We start from the raw sequence: 5,043 nt of genomic DNA on the forward strand, positions 1-5,043 counted from the left end.
AGCATGTATAATACTAATGTAGCAACACAAATTGGAAAAATATGGTTGAAAAAGTGAACCAAAGCTGCTGTAGGGCTGCGCACAGGCGTGTTGATGGTGAGCATGGGCGTGTGACGCGGGGATATAGCCATGTGGAGGAAAAATGGAGGGTATAGAGAGGGGAAAGTGGGGATTAATGTAAGGGGAGTGGATTTGAGGGTGGTTTGGGGGTTGGGGAAGTGAGAATTGAGGGAATGGTGGCCGAAATAGGGATTAGGGAATGGGGAAGGATAGATTTCGGCCAGGGCTTTGAAAAGAGGAAGAAGATGAACAGTGGTTTGCTTATATAGGGGAGGTTCAAACGGCATAGAGCCATGCCCATGTTCTTTGAGGGTGAGCCCATGTTTTTCGAATTTTTCCATTTAGGTCATGCTCGGCTACTATCCCAAGCCTGTGTGTCTTGGGCGTGTGTTGAACACGGCCATGTCGCACGGCCGTGCCTAGCTTTGTTCACTTCTTCCACGCTCGTGTTTTATGGTAGCACACCCGTGTATTGTTGTACACGACTGAATGGCACGGGCGTGTCGCACGCCCTTGTCAAAGAAACAGAATCGAGCCTTGTCCCTGGCACGCCAGTGGTTTTCCATTCCCACGCCTGTGGTATCCTATCAAGTTCACCCACAGCCATGTCACACGGCCGTGGGATTTTATCCCACCCCTTGTTTTGGGGAATTCATGTCCTGCTTCCACACGGCCATATCGCACGACCGTGTCTCTTCCCCCATTTGGCCACGGCTTTAGGCACGCCCGTGTACCTGGCCGTGTGTGCTGAAAAACTTTGTAGTTCAAAGATAAAGTTAATGATTCAAAGTGTTAGAAATTAAAAATAAATAAATCGAAATATGTTAGTGGTTGGGTTGCCTCCCGAGAAGCGCTTATTTATAGTCTAATGATAGCAGTGATTCGTAATAAGTAATAAATTTTTATAATGATGATCAAGCCTAGACTAACTATTATCACGACGAAAAGGCAAGCGCACCTATCGAACAATAGTATAGTAATGGGAAGACCGGGATGTCGTACCCAAGGGAACCAAAAGTACTAGTAATAACTATCTTTTTATTATCTAGCCTAAGAATAAAAGGGTTTGTTTATTAAACTAATTATCTAAACTAATTAACTAATTTAATCAAAGCAAAGATAAAGTTTGGAAAAAGACTTGAAGAAAAGCAATTGATAAAGACGACACCCAAGGAGGAATCCACCTAGATTTCACTTGTTATCTGACTCTGAACCGGACGATTTATTCACTTCACTTGATCCGTAAGACTCCCTAACCTATGTTATTAGCCATATTCAAGACTAATAACGTATAACCCCTAGATTGAATAACCGAGACTTTTCTCTAATTAACAGTCTAGAGTTGCATTAGCTCGATCTATGGACTCCCATATTAGGTTTCACCCTAATCTAGCAAAATCTTGTAACCCTATTTCTAGGCGCCTGATCAACTCCGCTTAATTATGCCAAATCTACTCTTAGGCAGGGTCTATTCCTCCTCTGCATAAGCACATCAAATTATGAATTAATACCCGGAATATTAACTCAAGCATTAAGAACACATAATCAAGAACAAATCAAGTATTTATCATACAGTTCAGATAATAATAACAAGATCCATCATAGATTTTATCCCCCTTAGGTATCTAAGGGGTTTAGTTCATAATAAAATAAGTGTACATCTCAAAAGTATGAAAATAACAAAACATAAAGAAAACTCTAAAACCCTTGAAGGAATTCTGAGAGAGATCTTCAGTTTTGGAGTTGCTAAGTCTTTTGAGATGGATCGTCTGGCTTCTTTCAAGTAATTCCCGGCGTATGGCTCTGTGTTCCAGAAAAGTTTTAGAGAGAGAGGCCCCTTTCTAGGTCATACTTAGGGTGTTTATATAGTCTTTTAATTGGCTTTCTTGCCCCCTAAGTATCCTTTTTCCATGTAAAATAAAACTCCTTGAAAAAGGGACACGCTCGTGTGCCACGGCCGTGTGACGTGGTTGTCAGGCCGTGTTCGATCTGTTAAATTACCACGGCCGTGTGGGCTCAATGGCCAGGCCGTGTGAGTCGTGTAAACCTTGGTCGACACCCTCGAAAGGCACGGGCATGTGAGCTACCCGTGTGGCAAGGCTTAGGCTGTGTGGTCTTCTCGATTTGGTCTGTTTTGTCACTTTTTAGCTCGTTTTTGGCTCTTTTTTACCCTTGGTGCTCTCCTGAGTACAAAACATGAAATAACAGGATTAAGAGCACCAAAATCCACAAATCTAATAGTAAACATCCATGAATATACTAAGTATTTGGGGTAAAAACATGTATAATTTGGTGTTTATCATCTAAGCACGACTTACCGCTCCGTTGAATGATCATGGTGGTTTGAGGAGTTCATACTCCTCATTCCTGCTGTCAATCTTAAAATAAGGTTTTAATCTGGTGTTGTTTACCTTTAAAGTGCTGAACTTGGGATGACTCACCTCCACCGTATCGAATGGAAAAATACTGAGTACCGTAAGAGGGATTTCCTCATTTGGTGTGGTAGTGGCAATGTGGGGATCTACGGCATCTAGTAAGACTTTATTGCCAACCTTAAGTTGATTAGGAGAGGTATTAGGCTTGTTTTGGCATAGTTTTGGTTTATCATGTGTTCTCGGTTTGTGTGCTCGCCATTCATCTAGCTCCTCTATTTGAAGCCTTCGTTCCTGGTGGGTGTCTTTGTTCACTACTTGATAATAGTGCACTGTCTCCGTTGTCTTGGTTCCAGGAGGTTTCTGTAAGAATGATTGAATATTAGTGTTGTCATCAACAAGTTTCATAGCATTATGTTGAGTCTTAGAGGTTTTGACTGAGTCGCGTACTTAGAGTGTTACTGCCTCGTCTCCTGCACGAAGTGTTAGTTCTCCTGTGCCTACATTAATAATAGTTCTGGCAGTTGCTAAAAAGGATCGTCCTAAAATTAAAGGTACCTCGTTATCCTTATCCATATCTAAGACAACAAAGTCTACTGGGTAAATAAATTTATCAATTTTAACGAGAACATCTTCAATAATACCCTTAGGAAATCTAACTATTTTGTCAGCCAATTGTATGCTCATCCTAGTCTGTTTGGGTTTATCGAGACCTAGTCATTTAAACATTTTATATGGCATAACATTTATACTTGCCCCTAGATCAGCTAAAGCATTATTCACAGAAAAACTACCAATTAAGCAAGGAATTGTAAAACTACCTAGATTTTTCAATTTATTAGGTAGCTCATTCTTTAGAATAGCTGAGCAGACTGCATTCAGTTCCACATGTGATGTAACGTCTAATTTTCTTTTATTGCTCAGAAGTTCCTTTAAGAATTTCGCTGAGTTGGGCATCTACGACAGAACTTCAATAAAAGGTAAGTTGATATGTAATTTCTTTAAGAGTTTGACAAACTTACTGAATTGTTCTTCTGTTCTATCTTTCGTCATCACTTTAGGATATGGCACATGAGGTTCATAATTCGTACTTACCTGTTTAAGATCATCATCGTTTACCTCTTCTCGACCTTTGTTCATTGCGTTGTCTTGCTGTAATTCTAGCTCCGGTGAAATGAATCCTTCCTTATTATGAGTACTAATTGCATTGAGGTGTTCCCTCAAATTAGGTTCAGTATTACTTGGTAAGCTACCTTGAGGTCGTTCGGAGATTAGTTTGGATAGCTGGCCTATCTGAATTTCGAGTCCTTGGATCGATGCTTGTTGCTTCTTAACTGCTGTCTCGATATTTTGGAAACGGGTTTCTGACACTGATATGAATTTTGAGAGCATCTCCTCAAGTTTAGGTTTTTTCTCTTGTTGATAAGGTGGCTGATGAAAACCCTGAGGATTTTGTGGCTTTTGATTCCCTTGACCACCCTAGGAGGAATTTGGGTGGTTCCTCCAACCTGCATTATAAGTGTTACTGTATGGGTTATTTTGAGATCGAAAGTTATTGTTACCCATATAGTTGACTTGTTCTTCTTCAGTTGTAAGATTGAAGGATTGGTATTCTGTATGCACACCTCTGCCACTTGAGTCACACCTCATTACTGGATGTACCTGCATAGAACCAGGTAAACCGTCAATCTTTTTATTGAGAAGTTCTACCTGATTAGAGAGCATGGTGACCAAATCGATGTTATAAACACCGACTGTTTTCATTGGCTTTGTCCTCATAACCTGCCACTGATAGTTAATCAATGACATCTCCTCTATAAACTCATAGGCATCTTCCAGTGTTTTATTACTGATGGTTGCGCCAGCAGCTACGTCAACCATTTGCCGAGTCGAGGGATTCAGACCATTGTGGAACGTTTGTACTTGAAGCCAAAACAGTAACCCATGGTGAGGGCACCTTCTCAGTAAGTCCTTGTATCTCTCCCATGCATCGTAAAGTGTTTCTAAATCCATCTGCACAAAAGAAGAGATATCATTATGTAGTTTAGCTATCTTAGCCGACGAAAAATATTTTAGTAAAAATTTCTCGATCATTTGTTCCCAAGTAGTGATAGACCCTCGTGGTAACGAGTTTAACCACTGTTTTGCTTTGTTTCTCAGTGAAAAGGGAAACAACCGAAGACGTATGGCATCATCAGAAATGCCATTGATTTTGAATGTATCGCAAAATTCCAAGAAATTTGCTAAGTGAGCGTTGGGATCTTTGTCCTGCAAACTATCAAACTGGACAAACTGCTGTATCATCTGAATAGTGTTAGGTTTTAATTCAAAAGTATTTGCAGCTACAGCAGGTCTAACTATACTAGATTCAGTTCCTGTTAAAGAAGGTTTAGCATAATCATACATAGTACGTGAAGCAGGATTTTGATTAGCCGCAATTGTGGGAGGTAGCTGATTGCCTTGGTTTTTAGCCATCTCGTCGGTTGGGGGTCGAGTATCGTCTTCTCACTCGTTCTCTGTGTATTGTAAGCTGTGCCTTATTTCTTTTTTATTTTTGCAAATTTTACGATCAATTTTTTCGTCAAAAAGTAATGGTCCTGACAGGTTTCTT

At 40.4% G+C, this 5,043-nt stretch overlaps 1 non-coding gene across 1 annotated transcript; it reads left to right on the forward strand.

Moving 5' to 3' along the window:
• Positions 1-4,371: 4,371 nt before the first annotated feature.
• LOC128281833 (small nucleolar RNA R71) lies at positions 4,372-4,477 on the forward strand. The gene has a single exon (XR_008272105.1). It is a non-coding gene; the product is annotated as a small nucleolar RNA R71 (small nucleolar RNA).
• Positions 4,478-5,043: the final 566 nt, after the last annotated feature.

The sequence above is a fragment of the Gossypium arboreum genome, chromosome 1 (assembly GCF_025698485.1).
Source record: "Gossypium arboreum isolate Shixiya-1 chromosome 1, ASM2569848v2, whole genome shotgun sequence".
Taxonomy (NCBI): Eukaryota; Viridiplantae; Streptophyta; class Magnoliopsida; order Malvales; family Malvaceae; genus Gossypium; species Gossypium arboreum.